Source organism: Haliaeetus albicilla, chromosome 6 (assembly GCF_947461875.1).
Source record: "Haliaeetus albicilla chromosome 6, bHalAlb1.1, whole genome shotgun sequence".
In the NCBI taxonomy this organism is placed as follows: Eukaryota; Metazoa; Chordata; class Aves; order Accipitriformes; family Accipitridae; genus Haliaeetus; species Haliaeetus albicilla.
Genome location: NC_091488.1, coordinates 10,987,150 through 11,010,671, shown reverse-complemented (window position 1 = coordinate 11,010,671; position 23,522 = coordinate 10,987,150). Strand labels below are relative to the sequence as shown.

The window sequence follows — 23,522 nt, the reverse complement described above, 5'->3', positions numbered from 1 at the left end:
TTGACCATAACAGCTGTTAAAATACTCTGCTACTGTGATACTACAAAGTAGTATTTTACTGTACAGTGATAGGGCACTTTTTTCTACTCTGGTAGTTATAACAGTCTTAATTTTGAGGCTTTCTGGGGACAAAATTACCATTTCTTTTCTGTATTTCTGCTAATCTTTTAGTGATCATAGCTAAATCATAGGAAACACTAATTTCAGATTTTCACCTTTTTCTTTAAAAAGAAAGCCTAAGTAAATTTTATGAAGAATACTCATAAATATATGTCTCTGCTAGGCAAAGTACCAAAATAACAAAGTATAACTTCCTGTCATCTTTTTTTGTAGATGTTATCATAAAAGTAATCATATCACTTTATTTCCTTTCCATTTCCAAATCTAGACTCTTGTTTTATTTTCTGTATGCATAAAGACCTACCTCCCTTTTTTTTTAAAACAAACAGGCAATGATGATGTAAAGATCTCCCCCTCCCCCCATCAGGAGCATGAGCCTATATTGGCCCATCAGACTAGGGTGTATTCCTCTAGTGTGTAGCCCCAACTGGCTTATAGTCGTAGAAGAATTGCATGTGTAGGGATAGATGATGTGTCCATGAGTTAGAATATGCTTTAACCCAACAACATTTAAAACAATAGACATGGAAGGGTAGAATCATAGAATCATTTAGGTTGGAAAAGACCTCTACGATCATTGAGTCCAACTGTCAACCATGCCCACTAAACCATGTCCTGAAGTGCCTTGCCTACGTGCTTTTTGAATACCTCCAGGGATGGTGACTCAACCACTTCCCTGGGCAGCCTGTTCCAATGCCTGACAACCCTTTCAGTAAAGATTTTTTTCCTAATATCCAGCCTAAACCTCCCCTGGCACAACTTGAGGCCATTTCCTCTTGTCCTGTCTCCAGCCACCTGACAGAAGAGACCAGCACCCACCTCACTACAACCCCCCTCCAGGCAGTTGTAGAGAGCGATAAGGTGTCCCCTCAGCCTCCTTTTCTGCAGACTAAACAGCCCCAGCTCCCTCAGCTGCTCCTCATAAGACTTGTGCTCCAGGCCCCTCACCAACTTGGTTGCCCTTCTCTGAACACGCTCCAGCACCTCCATGTCTTTCCTGTAGTGAGGGGCCCAAAACTGAACACAGCACTCGAGGTGCGGCCTCACCGGTGCCGAGTACAGGGGAACAACCACCTCCCTGCTCCTGCTGGCCACACTATTTCTGATACAGGTAATCTGTAGTGTTCCCTCTACTTCCCGGAATAATTGTTCTAGAAAAAATTTTTTTTACCATCGTTTTCTTTTGTAGCATTTCAGACTCAAAAAAAGCTAGGTAGCTCATACTGGCTTAATGAGTAACCTTTCTTTTTTGTTTTTCTTTTTTGTCAGCTTTCATAAATGTATTAGGCCATTTGAATATTTGTTTGATATATATCCCATATGTTTTATATATGTGTATATATATAAAAATATGGGGTGTGTGTGTATATTTGTATAAATAGTATATGGGGGTATGTATACATATATACACACACATATATATATGATACCTATCCAACTTCCTCTGGTTGTTTCTATTGTTATGACTGAGACAAAATGTTTTTTCTTCAATAGTAATGCCTCTCTCAGTAGGTGATTTGTAAATGTAGTTCTCCCATGTATCTAATTCCTCTTCTGGAACTACCTGTACACAGAACATACTAAGGGAATATTACTGGGTGATTCATACAAACAAAGAGCGGGGATAAAATTTTGACACAGAAGTCAATGGCAAAAGCCCTATTGACTCCAGCAGGATGTGTGGGGAGAGGATGCACAGTAATACACTAACATATTAAACTACCATTGCCCTCAAATGTACTTTGTGCTGCTTCACCACGATTTGCTGGCTGTACCTTACTATTCAGCTTATGAAAACTAACTCAATTAGTAGAAAAATTCAGATAAATCTCAAAATACATGAGTGCTTTTGTTGTGATTATTATGCAACAAGTTAAAATACTATTAAAAACGTGTTCAACAAAATCAACCTCTGTAAGGTTTAAGTGGGTTTTTTAGGACCTTGTTCTGTTGTGTGCTTTAACTTTTTTGGAAAAAAATATTTTTCTTTGGTTATAGATTCTACAGTAAAGTAGCAATCAAGAAGAACATTGATAGTCCACTCGGACTTGAGAAGCTTAGTGGGATTATGTGATGAAGAGTGGTGAAATAATATAAGGAATCTGGGGCTGTTTGACTTGGGCTTGCTGTACTTCTGATGCACGTCCTTCTACAAATAACTACACATGTAAGTCACGCTAGTATGGCTGCTTACATGTGTAGCATTAAAAAGTTACGCATGGGACTAAGATCATCCCTCTGTAGCATAGCCATCAAATCCTTCATTGCGTACTTTGACTTCTGTGGGCTGTGTGAGTGCTTAGATGTCAAAATTAAAGCATATGTCTCAGGCCTTGCAGAATTGGTGCTGCATTTATGAACCCGAAGTCCAACTGGTCGAGCAGAGATGGTATAGCTGGTGTTCCTTTACATGACTTCAGTTGAAAACGGAGTAGGTTTGAAGCGTGAACCTAATGTTTTGTTGTGAGTTCAGTGAATAATACTGAGATATTACAAAGCTGCTTATTGCTTTTTATCTAAGGAAAGATTGCTGCATTGCTCTGTAGAAAATGATAAAACTAGAAGATAGCATCGAGAATATCAACACCTGGTATTTGTGGTATTAGAATATCATACATAGTAGTGTTATGATTTTAAATACTCAGTTTATTCAGAACTTGTGTATTAATCTTGTTTTGAAAATGTAAAGCTGCATATTTGGTAGTTTACAGATACACTAATTTTGCTAAGAGTTGCCAAGAAGTTGACGGTTTGGACTAAGGATTGCGATGGTTGCTATGTGCAAAAGCCTAGAGCAAGCCAGCGGGAAATAATACCAGGGTGGGAAAGTATCGCTATGGTTACAGAGTATTTTCTTTAAAAGAGAGGTGGATAACACAGCAAGAATCACTGAAACTTAGGTAATACTGTATTATACAAAAGGCAAAAAGACTGAAAGATAATAACTGTCTTGTGCTCTTAATGGCATTTCGTTAGTTTCCAGCAAAGAGGGATTTAATTAAAGTAGGGATAATTTGTGAAAGCTTTGTTAGAAAAATATACTTAGCTTTTATTTTTTAAAAGTGGAACTCCAGCACAATATCTGGCATATTTTGGCTCCGTCTCTTTGTTTTTTAAAACAAAAAGATTTTTTTGTCAAGTGGATTAAGAGTTCTTTTAAAAAGGATAAAAAAGTGTAATTATACCCAAATAATTTAATTCATGTAAACTTTTAAGTCAGCTTTTCAGTACATTAAAACTGGAAAATAGCTGCATTTTACAAAAAAACACATAATACAAAATGATTACAAAATACAATAAAAATTGTAAATAATAAAAACCTGCTTTAAATGGTGTTGTAAATCTGAACTGTAAAATTCATCTAGGAAACATCTTTTTTCACTTATAGACATCCTCTAGGATTTAGTTGTAGCCACCTCTGTTGGTTTGATCCTGCAAATCAGGAAGCAGAAGACCATTATACAGCTCAGAGTCCCCATTTTGATATTTGGGAAGATCCTGTCCCCTGCCATGCTTATCAAGAGGTATGGTGTGAAGCATTTAGATGGCGTGGTCTGGACTGTGCCCAGCTCACCCTGCCCCGCCAGCCATTCAGAAATGCTCTGCTGGGAAAGGTGGGGCTGGGGACTGAGCAATCTGGTGGGAGAGACAGGACAGGTCTATGCTCTAGGACGAGGAAAAGGGAAACAGTAAAAAGTGGCTTTTTTTTTTCATGGCTAGCGCACTCTGTTTATCCGTCACTCTCTAATAGCCATGCCTCTGAACACTGCATTGTTCAACTCCACTTTGAGGCCCATCGCTGCAGTTCACTTGAGTCTGGCTGATGGAACCAGATGTGCAAGGCAAAACTTCCGAGCTGCGTAACTGTACTGGAGGTCTACTGACCCGGGCTAATGTGCCAGCTTCATTCCTTGTCTGTGCTGGAGGGCATGGAGCAGAATTGATTGTGCTGGGGGGTAGAGAATGGAAAGATGCATAGATGGACAATATATCTCCTCACAGGAGCCTGCTCTGCTTTAGAGCATGACTCCACCACACCACATAAATTGTCCATGTCACATCTCTGCCTTGGGCACATTTTGTGGGAGGTAAGAAGGGGGAGGATTTAAATTGTTAGCTGAAATATGTTCAGCTATTTGTGACTGTTTTCTGTAGTTTTAGCACTGTTTTGCCTGTACTATGAGATAGGGATTTGAAACTTGGAAGTGAGGCAACGTCCTTTTACTTTGCTCTTGACAAGTATACCTGAACATGGAAATAACCCACTGTACCTAGTAGTGCAGACCCTGGCAATTACAACTGAGATCAAAGAACCTCTTTAAGATAATCTCATAGCCTTACCAGAGGAATCCTGACTTTTATGAGGTGGACACATAAGATGGACTGTGAAGTACAGAGTGGGGAAAGAATGGTCCCAATGGGGACTGAGTATACTGGGGCTGAACATCATCTGTGTCAGAACACTGAGGCAAGGGCCCTGAGGAGCCAAGTCCGGGACAAAGACCTGAGATGGGGAAGAATCAAGGGAAATGAGATCAACTGGGGAGATGAGGGGTGGCCACTTGGGCAGGAAAATAGGGAATTTAAGCAAGAAGTCCCAAGAGGGACATGAGAACTGGGATTTGGAAACCTGGTGGACTAGAGACTGGGATGAAATGAGGAACTGGAGACAGTGGGAGAGCATGATAATAGTGATGAGGGCCAGTGCTTGGAAGGTTAAGAGTGAATGAAGAACAACTCTGGTAGGGAAAAAACCAAAGGGTGTAAAAGCAGAAGACATCAAGGCTGAGGAAATGGGTCAAAAGTCGTGTGCAACTCAAGTACACTGCTCTCTGCTGTGAAGAGCCGAAGATTTCTGAGCATGGTCTACCATATCTTCCTAGATGTCTTTTGTAGCTGACCCACTGTCAAAATGATGACTTGCATGGAAGACAGCATCTTACTGCTGTGGTTATTCCCCCCATTAGTACAAACGATAGAGGCTGTAGTGTGGATCCAACTGTTCTGTGCTGTGGTCAGGCCTCTTTGCTATGAATATTTGTTTTACATTTTTTTCCTAGGGCTTTAAAAAAATACTGAATAAAATACATTGAATAATAAGGTAGTGAAATAATAAGATAGGTGCTAAAAAATTATCCAAGGTCAGAATTAATTTTGGCAATGCTGTCTTAGTTCACTGTAATTCTGATTGTATAGCCATGGTAGAGGATCTAATTACATGTTAGCATAATATTTATTCCACAGGACTTTCTTCCTCTACTCACTACTTCAGGTAGATTTGCATAGGGATTTGACAGCTATAGACTCTGAAAGATGTGTTGTGAATGAGAGAAGTTTGCAAAGAAAGAATGACTTAAGGGAAGGACAACTGAGTGTTGCCCAGGGACTCTGTTCCTGCCTCAGTCACAGAGGTCTGCGAGACATCCTCCGTCAAGTCCCTCACCGCTGTTGAAAAGCTGGTTTCCCTACTCGGAGTGTCTGTGACTGTGCTTGACTCTTGGCAGTGCTGAGTAGTCTTTTCCTTCAGTGAGGTCAGTGATAGCTGCATTTTGAAGGTCTCTGACTCCTGGCTGGACACAACTTACTCGGACATGATTGCCCCTAGCCAAGAGCCATTGGAGGGTCTTGCTTTGGGGATGGCTGAGGTGGTTTTGAAGCAGCTGTTGAACCATTGCAGTATACAGCTCAGCCTGTTAAGGTCACCTAGGAGTGTTTCTCATTTTATTTGCTATAGCTTAAATTGGGTGACCATAGTCATCCAGGCCTTACTCCTCAGGTGTGAAATGAAGATAATTCTTGTTCCTTTTTTCATAGGGAGATGGTGCTTATAAATATTATTGAAGTAATTTTCACAGTATACATATGGTGGTGATAAGCCCATGAAGAAATTTGCTCTGTCTCTCAAAGCTGGAGTTAAATAGGATACAGCAGGAAAGTCTATGGCCAAGTGGTGAATAGCAGAGTAAACTGAAATATAATTTTGCACATTGAACAAACAGCTAATGATCCTGTGCACTGAATGGGATGGACCTGTACAAGAAAAAAACCGACTAGGTTTTGAACAATAACTGAAGTCCGTTATCATGGTGTGTGCACATGTAAAGGAAGATGGACTTAAGGTTGCACAAGGGTCCTTCAGTCTGGACCTGTCTGCCTCTTGAGTGCTCAACTTCACACTGTTTAAGATAGCTTTTTGTGCATCATACATTTTTAGAAGTACTAGTATTTTACAGACCTGTATGCCCTTTTACTTTGTTAATGATTCCATAAAAACTTTAAGTAACTGGGAATACTAATTCAGCAATAAGGTTTACTTAAGATAATTTGTTAAAAAGAGTTCTAAAAAGCTGGTCACTTGGCAAGTCTGTGTGTACCTCCATCTGGCTAACAACCTGAAAGATTTAGAAAGTAATTGACATAATCTCTCTAAAAATCATGGGTTCCAATCCTATTGTTTAGGTGCAACGGACATTATATTTAATATAACGTAAGTGAATTTTACTTTCTGTAGGACCTGAAGACTTCTCTTCCTTCTCTCTGTCATAGAATCATGGAGTAGTTTGGGTTGGAAGGGACCTTAAAGATCATCTAATTCCAACCCTCCTGCCATGGGCAGGGACACCTTCCACTAGACCAGGTTGCTCAAAGCCCCATCCAACCTGGCCTTGAACACTGCCAGGGATGGGGCATCCACAACTTCTCTGGGCAACCTGTTCCAGTGCCTCACCACCCTCACAGTAAAGAACTTCTTCCTTACATCTAATCTAAATCTACCTTCTTTCAGTTTAAAGCCATTACCCCTTGTCCTATCACTACATGCCCTTCCAAAAAGTCCCTCTCCAGCTTTCTTGTAGGCCCCTTTTAGGTACTGGAAGGCTGCTATAAGGTCTCCTTGGAGCCTTCTCTTCTCCAGGCTGAACAACCCCAACTCTCTCAGCCTGTCCTCATAGGAGAGGTGCTCCAGCCCCCTGATCATCTTCATGGCCTCCCTCTGGACTCGCTCCAACAGGTCCATGTCCTTCTTATGTTGGGGTCCTCAGAGCTGAACGCAGTACTCCAGGTGGGGTCTCACGAGAGTGGAGTAGAGGAGGAGAATCACCTCCCTTGACCTGCTGGTCACGCTTCTTTTGATGCAGCCCAGGATACGGTTGGCTTTCTCCACTGCAGGTGCACATTGCTGGGTCATGTTGAGCTTCTCGTCAACCAACACCCCCAAGTCCTCCTCCACAGGGCTGCTCTCAATCCCTTCCACCCCCAGCCTGTATTGATACTGGGGGTTGCCCCAACCCATGCGCAGGACCTTGCACTTGGCCTTGTTGAACTTCATGAGGTTCACACAGGCCCACCTTTCAAGCCTGTCAAGGTCCCTCTGGATGGCATCCCTTCCCTCCAATGTGTCTACTGCACCACACAGCTTGGTGTCGTCGGCAAACTTGCTGAGGGTGCACTCAATCCCACTGTCCATGTCGCCGACAAAGATGTTAAACAGCACCGGTCCAAATACTGACCCCTGAGGAACGCCACTTGTCACTCGTCTCCACTTCAACATCAAGCCATTGACTGCAACTCTTTGAGTGTTACCATCCAGCCAATTCCTTATCCACCAAGTGGTCTGTCTGTCAAATCTATGTCTCTCCAATTTAGAGACAAGGATGTCATGTGGGACAGCATCAAATGCTTTGCACAAGTCCAGGTAGATGTTGTCAGTTTAGTTCTTCTGTCCTGATCTTCCTCTACACCCTTGCTTGAAAGCTGGCTTTCATTCAGTTTGTCAAGGTCCTCTCCTTGCTTTTGTTTTCCCGTGATTCTCAAATTAAACAGGATTTGATTTAACTAGTGACATGCTATTGAAAATGTTAGGCTTCTAGCCATGAAAACTGTGAACAAGCTATTTGAATTTTAATTAATGCCTCACATTTGTAGAGGATAAGTTTTTGAAATAAGCTGTTGAAACTTTTTAGATGGAAAAAATTAATGACAGTTTCTCAAAGATGAGAGAACTTCAACTCTCATGTCTTTTTTTTTTTAAAAGACAACTTTCTTGGTATTATGTAACATGCTTTAATTTTTTTGATACAGCACCAACAGCAAGCGATACAGCAAGTGTAGTTCTTGTGCAGAACATCACTGCTTATTAATTATAGCATTAAATAGCTATAAGACAGTTTGGTCTAACAAGTCCAGGACTAGAGTGCCTGATTACTGGTCATCAGTCTGTGTTTATGCTGTTAAGTTTCTGATGTCCTGAATAATCCTGGTAAGGTAACACTGAACAAGAATAATAGATAGGGAGCCCCTGAAATCCACCTTCTTTTCTTCTACTGGGAATTACTGCAGGACTTTTCATTTTGAGTGTAATCATTGCTTGAGATTTCATAACAAGATACTAGTATGCTGAAAAATACTGTTCCTACAGACAAATGCAAGACAAATATTCTTCCTGGGTTTGTATACATGGAAGAAATACTCACTTGCATAGGAACAGTCCAGGTATGAGAGAAATATTTTTGTCCTCCTGTTTGTGTGCTTACGTGCAGCAGAATGATATTATTCCCAGACATGTAACATAATAGCCATTAAGGCCCAAAAGGAGGCTTTAAGGATATCCATTCCTGCCACAATCACAAAATTAGTATTGTATATCAAACAGAGGATCACAACACCAAAAGTCTGAAACTACAGCATGCTGTGATAACACTGCAAAAGAAATGATAGTAATCATTGGTACTGTGTGCCTTGATTGGCCTTTCTGAGGAAGCAGAATACATGCCAATATACTTGCACTGGTGCTAGTCCCTGTGGAGCCAGTTCAGAGCTACAATACCCCTGCGCCTCTCTGAGCCAAGTGATCGAGTTCGTCTTTTCCCTAGGCGTGTTGGTCTGGAGATGCTTTTCATTGCTTTAAAAAGTGTATTGATAATAAAGAAGAAATATTTGAAGATACCTTTCCCTCCTTTTTTTTTTTTTGTAATTAGAAAAATCATGGGTCTATAAATATTTCAGAGCATAAAACAGGAATTGAAAATATGTAGGGCACTGGAAAAGATGCAAGGAAGATCCAAGCCCTGGCAATGTAATTATTTTTGTGTGATAGATTCTATGAAATTTCATCGGTAGTATGAGGCACAGGTGTAGGACCCTGTTATGTTTTGGCTGATTTGCTTGTGCTGCCAGTATCTGAAGGTTCTTGGTGAACTTTGTGCTATAGTTTGTTTCCCTTTTTATGTAGTGGTAAGATGGCCTAGATTTGCCTCCCTTCCTGGTTCAATTATAAGTAGCTTCTAGTTTATTGTTGAACTATGGGACAGATAATGTATACACTTGGGACAGATAATGTATACACTTGTGTGAATAAAGAGATTTTGTTGTCTTTTATGAAGGAAGGATTATTGCAGTAAGGAGGAAAGGAGGAAGTTGGTTGCAAATTGGAGCACAAAGCTTGAGTCCACTGATTCTTCTTCCCTATCGCTCTCAACTTCTGTCTTCTTTGGACTGTTTTGTTGTTGATAACAGCACAGAGGACTGAGTGTTGCTTTACACACATGTCTCACCCAACTTATTTAACTATGTGCACGAAAAAGAGTCACTTTTGTCATTTGGGGTGCTTAGGGTGGGTTTCAGTTGCCTACACATCATTGTCTAGTGCTCTTCGAGGTGCTGCAGCATGTCCCAGGCCTTTGCATGGGGCATATGGGTCTGGTGCAGATCCTGAGCCGTTTGGAGGACTGGCTGCAGGAGGTCAGGGGAGACATGACACCGGAGACCTGGACTGGAGGAGCTGAATCACACCCATAAAATCTGAAGAGGATTTGTTGTTACTGTTTTTGTATCAGTGAAGTTGTTTGTTTTGTAACTAGTTAGCCCATTTGGCAGTAGATTGTCTGATAATGAGACCTAAAAGAAAACATTCTCTACTCTCCTTGGTACTTAGTTTCTACTCTCCTTACTCTTATGACAGTTTGACACTTCAGAGACTGCAATGGGATGCTACTAGTTCATCAGTCAAACTCAAAGTCAAAGAGAGTAAGTGCTCTTGCTGCTTCCATTCTGTTTGAAAGCACCACGAGAAATCCTACAAACAAATACCCGAACAAGTTTACTACTTAAAAGTAGTAAAAAAGTAGTAGGTACATTTTTAAATTTTTTTTGTTGTTGTTCTCTATTCTAAGCTCAGTCTTCCAAAATGCTGAAAAAGTGTGGAAGTAAGAGGCAGAAAATGTCAAAGTAACAAAAATGAACTGTCACTAAAATCTTAACGCTTCTACTCCAGGGAATAGCTCTGGTATTTGAGAGAGAGAAGGCGAGAGTAATGAGCCTGAGGGGTTCCTCGTCAAGGAGGGAAGGAAAGTAAAACCTCTTTCATAAAGTCCAGCCTGTAGTTGAAAGTAAGAAACATTGGTGTTAATGAAAGCAGCGTGCACCTTAGTCAAAGCATGCAACTTTTCATAACTATTTGAAAGACCTGTACCTCTGAAGGACCTACATGGGCAAGTGCAAAGTCCTGTACCTGGGGAGGAACAACCCCATGCACCAGTACATGCTGGGGCCTGCCTGGCTGGAAAGTAGCTTTGCAGAAAAGGCCCGGGCGTACTGGTGGACACCAAGCTGAACATGAGCCAGCAATGTGCCCTTGCCTTGAAAAAGGCTAATGGTATCCTGGGCTGCATTAGGAGGAGTGCTGCCAGCAAGTCAAAGCAGGTGATCCTTCCCCTCTACTCAGCCCTGATGAGGCCACACCTGGAGTGCTGGGTCCAGTACTGAGCTCCCCAGTACAAGAGAGACATGGACAGACTGGAGAGAGTCCGTCAAAGGGCCACTAAGATGGTGAAGGGACTGGAGCATCTTTCCTATGAGCAAAGACAGAGAGCTAGGAGTGCTCAGCCTGGAGATGAGAAGGTTCAGTGGGATCTCATAAATGTATGTAATTAGCTGAAGGGAAGAGGACAGATCCAGACTCTTTTTGGCGGTGCCCAGTGATAGGACCAGAGGCAGTGGGCACAAAACACAGTAGGCTCCATCTGAACATTAGGAATTACTTTTTCACTGTGAGGGTGACTGATCACCAGCACAGGTTGTCCAGAGAGCTATTCAAAAGCTGCCTGGACCCAATCCTGTGCAGCGTGCTCTAGGTGGTCCTGCTTAAGCAGAAGGGTTGGACCAGATGACCTCCAGAGGTCCCGTCCAACCTCAACCATTCTGTGATCTTGTAGTTGTAGTGAGACATCTCCTCTACAGTATTTCTTTAATAAAGAAGATGGAAGTTGCCATTCTGCTGCCCTTCACTACTGTTGCGTCTGCCTCTACTTAGCTCTCAAAATGTCTTCTAAAAGTTATTTTTAATTTATAACATTAATTTATATTAATGTCTAAAAGTTATTCTTTTAAAAACTATAGTTAATAGTTCTGCTGTTCCTCTGTAGTACTGAAAGGTCTGTGAATAGTTCCTGTATTTGTGCTGAGTTGCACAGTCTACATGACTGATGCTTGCTGATACAAGTAAACAACAGCTAGTGTGGCAGAACACCACTGCTCTGTGGAACGTATGTCTACTCAATTTATAGACTCTTAGAAACAGCTATGATTGGAGGCAAAAAAAAATCAAAACTCTAAACATATCTAAGCTCCTAGATATAAATTTGTATACATTGCCTGACCAGACTTCTGGTATACAGCGATCAGACAGATTATTCTTGGATAGTTGGACAGTTCTTTTCCCTCTGATTTCTTTAAATTTTTCTTTTGCATTTGACTGTTATCTTATTATTACTTTGATGTGTATTTATATATAATTCCATTCATTCTTGCTTAGGGCTGCAATGTAGTTTTCAGACAGTCATGCATACTGAACAGTGTACCAATCTGATCGTTATTACTGTACTAAAGTCTCCTTTGGTACAATGCTACTCCTCTCCCTTCCCATCCAGCTTTCCTTGCTTGTCTAAATAGCAAAATGCTGATTAAGTTCTTTGCACTTGGAAATTTTGTTCTGCTTATGGACATTAAGACTTTTTTTTTTTAATCTACCTCTAGGTAGAAGTAGTGGTAATCTTTCTCTTTTGACACTTGTTTTCTCTGAAATAATTTATTTGATGCTATTTGTTCTCCAGAGCACTTGTTTTTAGGTAGTGACTCAGTAGTCTGGATGTCCTGATGGAGGTTGCTGGTTTGGTGGACATACTCATGCTGGTTTACATCAACAGAGAATTTCTCCTGTAGTGTTGATTCAAGATAGATATTTTGAAGAAGATAAACTTGAAGTGTTCATAACATTTCTTCTTTCTTTAACTGCTTTTTTGGGTGCAATTTTTAAAAAGTGAACTCTCATGCCATCTTTGGAAGAGTTTTTGTAAGTATTTTGTGGTTTTTCCTCCTCTTTCTTCCTGCCACAAGTTATCAAACCATTAATGGTCATTTGTGCTGAAATAGTCTATTAGTTACAGTAAACCTGTTTGCTGTGAACTGGGCTATATTAATTATATCTAACAGCCAAGTGTGGGTTTTTTTATATTTGCTTTGTAGTTCAATTCTCCCCACAGTTCCTTGGGGACTGCAAACTAAAAATATGTTTAACTGTACAGATTGTTCCTGTTGCTAAAGAGCATTTCCTTATTCCTGTAAGGACTTGCTGTGGGAGCTGCTCTGAGCTGACTGAAGGGCACATTTCTGACAGAACAAAAGTCATCCATCTAATACCAGATCAGGAGAGCATCTTTCTCAAATAGATGCTATTGGAATCAAAAAAATGTTCTTTTAAGAATTAGAAGTTTGAAAGTCACAATCAGAAAAGTGGCTACCAAGGCTCTGCAAACAAGCTGACTGATTTAAAAATAAAAAGCCCAGGAGCGTCAATAAGTTGACCAGTGACAGTGTCTGGTCTTACAAAATTACACGTAATGTTATCATTCCATCCATAACGTTCCACCCTGGGGACATATTTTTGTACCTCAGTATTAATAGGCTTGCTACCACATAATCAGTGAACTTGTTGCAGTGAGAGCCTTGGAATAAGAATTGCATTTGAGTTCATCTCAATAGTGCAAGAGAGTAGGACACCTAAAAGCGACCCATCTATGTAAAGCTCTTTAGGATGGCTTTTGCTCAACATTATAGAATGCTGTCCCTTTGGCAAAATGACTTAGAGATACAATTTCTTGAATTTTGCTGTTTCAAGAACTACGTGTTGGCTCAGATGAAATCTGAGAAGTTTATCGATGTTAGTTACCAATTTTTAATGTCTTGAAAAGTTTGAAAATATATATTACAAATAAATCTCTTTCCAGGGACAGTATGTGCTTTTTCTGCAGCAGTGAAACACGAACAGATGTACTTTGCTATTCTAAACCAAATTCCTTGAAAAATGTTATTCAAAACCTAAGTTTGTAAATTCTTCTGGTGTAAAGTTGGGTTACTGGATCACATTGTTTCCCTATCCCTGCAGAAAATACCTGTGCACCACAGTTCATTTTGTTAGGTTAAAACGTGCAGGACTATTGAGCCTTGTGATGCTTGTTAGTATGAAGCAAGGAAGTTAGCCTTTTTGTTGAGCACAGGACTGGTAACCAGGGGATGAAGCTCTGTTCTTGCCTCAGTCTCCAAGCCTTCCTGTATGACCTGGAGAAAATCACTTCATCTTCTTGAGGCTTTATGTTCTGCACCCTTAAACAGGAGAAAAGTTCTGCAAGCACTCACTAATGAGGCCTTTTAATTCCTGAGCATTGTCATGATGCTTTGGGATCCTGAAAAGGAAGGTACCAGATAAAGGCAAAGGACAGATGGCTATGTTCTTCCTTTTCAAGATTCAAAAGCGCAATTTGGAAAAGCCTCTTGAAATTTGAAGTCCTGTTTCCTTAATATCCATCATCAAACATAAACTCTTCTTTTTTTTTCTCTCTGGCTCACTTTTCAGCTTTCATTTCTTACTCCTTAAGAGAATCTCCTAAAACTGGTCCATGTATTTCTGCTAATTACTACTCTATGCCATTTTAGAAAAATGAAGAATAATTAATTAGTTAGAGGAACTGGGCAGTAAAAGGGGTAGCTTTTGGACAATTCATGAAATAGTCAGTGCCTTTTAATGGTAGGGTACTTCCTCTGCTCATGAATTATTCATTTTAATGCTTTTGTTATAATGGCGACAGTGTTCAGTCTCTGAGGCAGTTCTGGATAGCCTTCCTCTGCTGAAATACCGCACAGCAGCAGCTACCATTTGTTTTGTAAACTAATGCATCTAAGTCAATAACATAGTGAGTAAATGTATTTTCATGATCAAGAAAATGAGAAAAGGGGAAGAATAACAATATTATAACTAAGAGGGTCTGTTTTGCTGAAGGGTTCAGTTTGTTTACTTTTCTGGGAACTATTTAGGGAAATAATTTAAAATATTTTTACAGATTATTGAGTTTAGCATTAGATGAAAATTATATCTATAATGAAAACAGACATTAGTGTCTCTGCTCTGTATAGCATTGTGCAATAAAAGACAGTTTAAAAACACTCATTGTACATAAACACATCAAGTTTTTCTTAAAACTGATGTTTAAAGGTCTCTGAAACAGTTTTTTAAGATGAAATATAACATAACCACATAACCCACACAGAAAATGTATCTGAGCCATGTGCATACAGAAATAAAAGTTTCTTTATGGTATCTAGTATCAGCCTTTCATTAAAGCATGGACTTTCCTAAAGAGAAATTCTGGTGCATACGGTTAAGGGTTGTCCTCTCTCTCCCCCCCCCCCCCCCGCCTCCCTACACTTCTCTGACGCTGACTTAAGCCCCTGAGTCTCGCAGGGTGCATTAGGGACGGTCCCCATGCAGAGCGGGGAATTCAGGGCTGGGGACTCCGTGGTACTGGTCTCAGCGGACAGAAGCATGTGCTCCAGTGCAATGCGCTCGCTTTCTCTGATGTGATTTGAAAAGGGGTGTTTTCTCCTAAGCCATATATGTACGCCTAAAATGCCTTCAAGCAATAGAGAAGTGTGTGTGGGGGACGGAAGCAGTGAGCAGATAGATGAGCGATTAGGTCATTTGGATTAGGACGGAGGGTTTTTTACACTGAACTCTCTTCTCCTTCCTTGCTGATCAGATTCTCCACATACACGGAGGGTTGAAACTGCGTAAGTAGCGAAAAGAAAACTCCATAGATGGATATAGTTGCAGAACTATAAGGAGCATTGAAGAAGAGAAAAGTTTGAATTGAAAGTATATGTGGTTTCGGGGAATCTGAATCATGCAGTATTACTTTCACTTTTTCTAGGCTTGTATTTCCTATGAACAAACCATTGGGGAGATAGAAGTTCTGATTTAGATAATGTCTTGCAGTCTTTGGAATAACACATTCTGCTGGAGGGGGAGTCCTTTCGGCAAAGGTCGCGTTCCATGAGCAGAGAGCTTTCCCCGCTGCCCACAGTCACATTGTTTCAGCTGGGAATGTCAACTTTGGGCCTTTTCCTGCAAATTTTTCATATATTTAGGTGGCTACCCCACGTCAAATGGAAGCACTGATAGGAACCCCTCCTTTCCTTTTTCCTGCAGCTCTGCTCAGACCATTCTCTGTTAGCATGGTAGTGGTACAAAGTGTGTGGTCTTTCAGCTCTGACTAATGCATTTTGTGCTGTGTGACTGAAAATGCCTCGTAGTCTGCCAAGGGCTGACTGAGAGTTGTGGAATGTGGTGCCTTTTCTCTGTCTCTCTCTGATTTTTTTTCTTTTTTTTCTTTTTTTTTCAGTAGAAGTGTGTAGGCAGCTTGTTGAGAAACCTCGAGATGCAGGGGAAATGCTTGTACGTTGTGGAATGCGGCTTCCCCTGGGAGACCCCAGCCGGGCGGGCAGTGAATGAGCAAAGTGGAAGAATGAGAAAGGGAGGAGGTTGGAGGCAGGGACAGATAGGAAAGAGTGAGAGAGGAGGAAGGAAGGAGGTGGAAACGGAGGGGCCCGTTTCCCTTTTTCTGAAGCAATGACAGCTGGTTCTGTCCTGCCTCACATGACAAAGTGCTGTGGAGAGGAGTATTTAAGCTGGAAGCCAGCAAGCAAGGGTGGTCAGCTGATTTGATTTTATTTTTTTTCCAGGCTTTAGTCAGGTGATCGCTGATGACTAGTCAGCCCACCAAGAAGGGACTTCAGCACACAGGTAAGAGAGAAGCTGTGCTATACTCTTACGTGCAACTGGGGGGTCCGGGGGCGGGGGGGAGGTAAACAGCCCTAACATTGTTTGAATAGTTTAAAAGAAATATTCCTGACTTCCTTGGGTGTGTAACACTGATTGTCTCTTTCAATGCTGCTACTTTTGCTATTCAGTCTTGTTCTCGTGTTTTTGGTTTTTTTTTAAAAATCTGTCTTTAATTAGAAGCTTTATTGGGAAAAAAAAAAAGACCAATTGTGTGTTGCTAAATATAGTCCTGGGTATTGCATGAATGTTGCATTCTGTTACTTTTTAAATAAAATAACTTTCCATAATGCAAGTGTGTCAAACTCATATTTAGAGGGGAATTCCCAAATACTTAAACTATGAGTCATAAAAAGTTAAAGGACCAGTACAACAGTTCAGGATAAAAACTCCGTTCAGCCTTGGGTAGCTGCTTTTGTATGTGTTGGTAGTTAAATATGTCTTAAAAAAAAACCCAGAGATGTGCAAAAGCTGAAGTAGTTATAACTCTGCTGACCATAACCCAAAACATACGTAGCAGAGGCTGAACAGATGACTGGGGAGGAGGATTGTTTGAGCAATCTCGGTTTCATGCATCTTTTCTTTCATTGTTTGTATCTAATAACCTGGTGAAAGAGTCTTCTCACATGATGAGGGTGCTTCAAAAGGCTCTGACTCCCTGATTCCTTTTATATAATGTTTTAGAAAGAAAACAAACCAGAAAACCAGTAGTAAGTGCACTTACTGTAAATGAAAAATTACAAAATAAAAATACCTCCTATTTTTAAAAAAGTGGTTTTCAGCTGGTTGTATGCCTGGCTATTGTGCCACACTCCTTTCACTTTAAATGTAACTGTGTAATGTGTTCTTTCTTACCATTGCTTCTCTTTAATAAAAGATCTCAGATACTCTCCGAAATTTTGAAGGACTTGTATTAAAAGATACGTTCAAGATTTTTTAAGATGAAAAAGATAGACAAGTGTTCCCAGCTCCCACCTGTAGCTCTGGAAATCTCCTCATGGTCTAGGGTTGAAGACGACTTTTATTTCGAAAAGCCATCATACAAATTTCCATATTTTACTGGTAGCCTTATTCCTGTCTACTATTTTGCAGTACTTAAATAAAAACTATTTGAGACACACTTTTTCTTATCAGTATAGGCAGTGTTTCATAAGATGCTGGTGCTCTACACAAGAGGGATAAAGATGCCTGACTTTCCAATTACTTTTAATCTCATGATGTTTTTCTTATTGTTAAAAACTTCTCTACTCGTGACAAGCTGGCTGTGGGATGTTGGTATTGTCTTATAACACCAGCTGATGCTTAGATGCTCAGATGCACTGATGTTTAATCTGGGGTAAGGAGACCCTGGCATGGGGTAGTGGGATAGGTGGAGGACTGTTTCTGTTGACTTCAGTGGACCTTGATGACACGCAAGCCTGAGGGAACACCCAGCTTCGAGTGCCAGACTGGGAGGATAATTGCAAGAAGCATGGGAAGAATCAAAGAGGTTTATAGTGGTAACAGTGTATTTACAAAGAGGGATAAGAGCTGTAAAGTTGGCTTTCATACTAGATCATGGCGCAGAGAGCATTCTTCGGTTTCAAATACTCTTTGGCAGTAGTTCTCTACTGAAGGATTTCAAGACATATTTTTCCCTTTTTATGGGATGGGAGGAGGAGAGGTTTCATGAGGTGAGGAAAGATTAGTGAAGTGAAACAGTGTCAGGCAATAATGACTCTGGTTAGCAGAGATTGCTCTGAAGAGGCTGGTCTACTTGCCATGAGGGCCAACAATGAGGCACTTGGTCTTCAGTGATCCCTTTCTCAATGAGAATTGGGAATTGCACAGGCTTGGGGCTCTGGCAAAATTAGGTATCAAGTCTGAAAGTACCCCAGGTTCCTATAAGCCATTCCACATTGGCTTCGTCTTAAGCAAGGTGATCTTTTATGAATGGATGCAAATCTTACGTTTCGTGCAGTTGCCCGTAGGGGAATTCCTGGCAGGTGGGCTTGTCCGGGCTGCGTGCTGCAGAAGTGCTGTTTGTGCACGCATATACACAAGACAGCTCATATTCTTATATATGGACACTACTGTGGCATGAGAGAGGATCGAATGTGTAAAACTGGAATGGGTAAATATAAAACTATTTCAGAGAGTACTGATTTCTTTTCCTCATTTTTTTCATCTAGTGCTTTTTTGTTGCTGCTGTTGTGGGTTTTTTTTTTAATCTATGGGGTTTCTTTAATTTATTCATTGTCTATGAGCACTAGCATCTGTAAACTCCTGGCAAGGTAGCCTGTCTAGTTCAAATACATCTCTAAGATAGGAAACACTTTAATATCAGGTATATTTCTTCCTTTTCCTTTGTGTTTTTAACATGTTTGCATGTGAGGAGAGGGGTTTGTTTGAAATATTTCAACTGCAGTTCCTAGATTTCCACTTATTGATGGGAGAATATCTTTTTCAAATAAATTCTGATTTGTGATCACGTTAGGTCATGTTTATTTAACCCTGGCATTGCCTAATGATCATGACTGCCTTGAAGCTAAGTAGGAAAAAATAAATAACTTGCCTGCAAATGAGGAACTGATTCTGTGTATATGGCATTAGAAAGGATAACATCTGCAGTACTTAATTTTCCTTAGAGTCGTGGAAGAAGAATTAAGAGTTCAACAGCTGTACTGAGTAAACTTGCAAGAGCATGAGCTCTTAACACCTTTATATAGAGATGCTTACTTTCATAAATAAAATCAGTTTGTCAAGAAAAATCTCAATAAAGAATAGCCGAATCACATTATTTCAATGAAATATTTATTATAATGAGGTGTTTTACTACATATTTTCTCATAGTTTGTTTTGATTAACTTTGGAGAGTGAAGCCCACAGACTGGGTTTTGTTTTTTGGTTTTTTGGGGGTTTTTTATTACTAGATAAAGGGCAGACCCTGCTGTTACTCATTTTAGTAAGATCTCTCTACATGTCTTTCAGGGCTTAATTTGATACCAAAACAGTCATTCCTTAAGTGTTCTATTTCAGTCGGACAGTGTTTTAGTTGTTTAAGACCAAACCTCTTCTTTCCCCTCTTTCCTAGTTACGAGCAGACTTCTGAGCGCAGACATCAGAAATCTGGAATAGGATTTTCCACTTCTGAGGAACTAAGCAGCTTAGACCTTTTTGGTATTATTCACACGAATCTCTTAAGACTTGAGTCGCCTACTAAAACTCAAACAACCTCGTGAAATTTTACTATCGCCAGGCAAAATCCTCCTTGTGTCTTTAAGATCCTCTTAGCCGTATTATTTGATCGTTTATTGGGCTGTTTTAATTTTAAAGTAGTCCGAAGGCTTACTGCTTTAAGCCGGCGTCATTAGGGCAAACCGAGCCGGGGCGATTACGGGTTTTCCCCGGTGGCCCTGAGGCTCCCGCAGCAGCAGCAGCAGCAGCGCTCGCCCTCGCCCTCGCCGTAGCCCGGGGCTCGTAGCCGCGGCGGGGGGGTGGCCGCCCGGCGGAGGGCCGGCAGTACTGCACCGCACCGCCCCGCACCGCCCCGCACCGCCCGGCGATGGGGCTCAGCCCCGGGGTCCCCCTCCCTCCGCCGGCAGCTTTTCCCTAAGTCGGTGGATTTACAACTGGAGAGTCATGTGCTGGGCTTCGTGCCGGTTTCCCCCCGCCCCGAAAATGAAAAAAAAAAAAAAGAGGCTGTTTGGAGGCAGCTCTAGCAAAGTTCGGCATTCCTCTAGTTTCTCACTTTTCCCTGATGTATTATGCATGTTTGCTGTATTAGTGCAGATTACACGATACCGTATCCTGCAAGGGGTGATTAATAGTGTGCAGAGACACGCTGGAAAAAATCCACCTCGATGAAAACTGATATTATTCCAAAACGATGAAAGAAGACTCTTAAGAAGTCTCCATTTCCTGAAATGTGACATTACTGTCAGATTTAGTCTTGATGCAAAAGCATACCAGCAGAATCATCTTTAATATGGCTGGATAACTGGGAAATGCTGTTCGTTAACTCCCCAGAATCTGTTGGGCTATAACAAAATGTTAGAAATACCTAAAGCTTCCTAAATCAGGTGTTGCATGTTAGTACCTAACATCAATATATGCGAGCTATTTCCCAAATCAATTTTGCTTTCCCTTTTAGCAGTTGAGAAGGAAAAAAAAACACGTCTTAACGACTATATGCATTGATAGAAGTAATAAGCTTCTAAAATAGTCATGAGTTCTGACACTTAATCGCTCTTTCTGACGAATGATTATTCAGAACTGAAAGTCTTGCCACAACACACTTACATTTCAATTGAAAGCTGTCATTGCAGCACATGCTCTAAACCTCAGTTACATGGGCTGAATACCCAGGCAGTTCACAGTGGGAAAGGAATAAGCAAGAAACTGTATTTGATATTAAAATGTCTCTGTACTTTTGGAGCATCCTAAGAAGAAAGTGGATACTCTATAAAACGCAAGAGCTAGATGTAGGGAACTGCTTGCATGGGGCTTGTCACTGGCAGTTTGCCATTTTTCCCCTCTGCCACCGCATGTACCACTTTGACCAGCGATAGCAGATCGCACTGCGCAGAAGCTGATGAGATAGATTTTTCTGCGCCTGAACACAGAAGGTGCCATACCAAGCATCGTAAATGTCCCATATTATAAAATTACTAAAGTCAAGAAAGCACGAAAAGAGTTAGTAAGTGATGCTAATGATGTGCAAAATTCTTTAGCAAAATCAGGGCTCAGTACTTGCTTACGGAAAGCAAAATAAGACTGAAATGAAGAAAAAAATGCTGCAATTTAAATGAAGAAAACTGGAGCTTGATAAGTTTGGGTTTTTTCCCCTGTTCATTCAGATCATAGCTAGCTTTATGGTGAATCACCTTTTCTGAGGAATTTATTTGTGTTTGTGCTTTTTTAAAAACGGTGTTATGATTTGTCATTTATAAGAGAAGAATACGGGTAAGCCCCAAAATGGTGACCTGCAGCTGAGGTTGGCAATCATTTACATCTTAACAAGAGGAATCAGAGAATCCACATTAGGGGTTCTTTCCCAAGGGCTGTATTCCAAGCTCTTCAGTATTACTGTATGTTTTGAAGCTCATGTTTAGTTCGTTATTCAATCAAAATTCGTACCAACAGAAGCAGCATATTATGACAAGTTAATTTAGTTTGTACTGTGGAGTGCCACTGCTCAAGATGTTGTTTTCCTAAGGATTTTTTTTTTCTTTAAAAATATAGAGGCCTGTTTTTACTGCACATCTTCTCTTCTGTCATAGTAATAGAAGCTCAAGACGCGCTTTTCCCAATGTTTTCTCCTCATTTATGTAATTATTAAATATCTGAGTGTGCACTGTACAATAGAAAAGTTTTAATCCTCTAACCTCTACTTTTCGTCTGTGATACAAACTCATTGCTCTTTTCCCAATAAGACCGCCCGCTACTTTGGAGCTGCTGGGTAGGAATTGCTGCTCTTCGGAGCGGGTTGTACAGTCTTGTTCTCTCTAAACCTACAGGAAGTTTGCTCGTGAGGAGAGGCCAGATCTGAAGTGTTGCAATAAACCTTGCAAATAGGCAATTATGGTTTTAATTGTATTTTAATCCCTGCACGCTCAAATTGTACAGTTGGTTCTGAGCAATGGCTACACGGGATCTGTTACGGACCGCTCCGTATGAAAAGTTAATAGGATTGTGTATTTTTCCAAAGAATATTGAAGAAATTAATTTCAGTGGTTCACTGAATTTAAAGGGTCTCCTATCGGATGAATTCCTTGCTGAGTGCTGTTGTGAGAACTCCAAAGGTGTAACGAAACAGACTTCCCCATAGCCCAACCTGCTCATCTTCTCGCTGAATTCCTCTTCCTCTGAAGAAGAACGACCCGCAGAGTTACGGCTTTTCCACTGGAGGTTTTGCACTGCGGACGGTTGTCGTGCTAAAGCTGAGCCTCCTCCTTACTTGAAGACAGAGCTCTTTTCAGAACTTCTTATCAGTCTCCACAAAACGCTTTGTAGCTACCGACCTAAATGTTTCCTGAGAACAGGGGGGGAATCCCCCCCCCCCCCAAAAAAAAACCAAACCAAACTATCCGGCTGGAAAACAGAGCGAACACGGGAATTTACTGGGTGGGGGTGGTGGCTGTTGCCTGTTTCGGGGTTCGTTCCCCCAGAGCCTTTAAGGCAGCGGGCCCTCGCCCCGCACCGAACCCCCCGGGGAGGGAACTTCCACGCTGCCCCCGGCCCCCCGCCAGCGGGGCAGCCCCGGCGCCGGTGGGGGGGTGCCCCCGCGGGTCGCACCGGCGGCGGGGCCGGGCCCGGGCCCGGGGCCGGGGGCGGTCGGGGAAGCGCCGGGCTGGGCGCGGCGGCCCCCTCACAGGATGCCGGGGGAGGACGGGGGGGGGCGCAGCGGGGGCGGGCGGCGGTCCCGCAGGGGCAGCCCCGCTTTCCGTCGCCCGGCAGCGGCGGGTCGGTGCGGCAGGGCGGATTTTCAGGATGCTGGGTGCGCGGGGTGCGTGGGCAGCGGCGGCGGTGACACGGCGGTGGGTGGGGATTACGGCATTTCATCTGCTTTTCCTCTGACACCTTTTAAAGATACAGCCCACGATGCTTTTCGGGCGGGGGGGGAGGGGGGTCGTGCCGAGCGCTGCCGGAGTCGTCCCGCAGTCGAGCTCGAAACGCAGAGCTCGGCTTGGCTGCAAAAATCGGAGTCGTTCTGGGCAAAGTCTAAAGGTTCTCCACATTAATCCGCCACCCCCCCCAGCTCCCATGCAGGAGTGGAGCGTTTCTTTGGTCAGATGCTTTTGATTTCCCATTAACTTCATACAAATTTATGTAAAAGCACTTTCTGGAAGCAAAGCCTTCCAAGTGACATCTCGGGGTAAGAATTGTCCTCTTTAGACTCGGCCAAGGTGGAGAAAGACGTGTTTCTCTCCCTCTTGATTTTCTTCACTCTTCTTCTGTCTCGCTGCAGCCCTGGATGCATTCTGTGTTCAGTATTTTTGCAAGCATTTGGCTCACAAGTGGTGAACAGCTTGTTGTTACTGGTGCCTGCTTCCCCCTGAAGCACACAGCATTTTTTTAATTTAAAGGAATAACAAGAGTTTGCCTCTAACTAGCAGAAAACATTTGCCTATTTAAAGTTCTCCTTTCAGCTATGGAAGTGCAAAATAATAGTAATTGCCTACTCCTCACTCTTTTTGTTCTGTAAAAAGCTTAGAAGCTGTTATAGATGAAATACTTGTCAATTTGTTCGGTATTA

At 41.7% G+C, this 23,522-nt stretch overlaps 1 long non-coding RNA gene across 2 annotated transcripts in view; it reads left to right on the top strand.

The window, feature by feature from the left end:
- The window catches only part of LOC138685645 (uncharacterized), a 54,025-nt gene extending 32,499 nt beyond the window's left edge, over nt 1-21,526 (top strand). For both annotated transcript variants that reach the window (XR_011324992.1, XR_011324993.1), the window contains exons 4-5: nt 16,189-16,249; nt 17,163-21,526. This is a non-coding gene — a long non-coding RNA (uncharacterized lncRNA). The remainder of the gene's footprint in view (nt 1-16,188; nt 16,250-17,162) is intronic.
- The last annotated feature ends 1,996 nt before the right edge of the window (nt 21,527-23,522 follow it).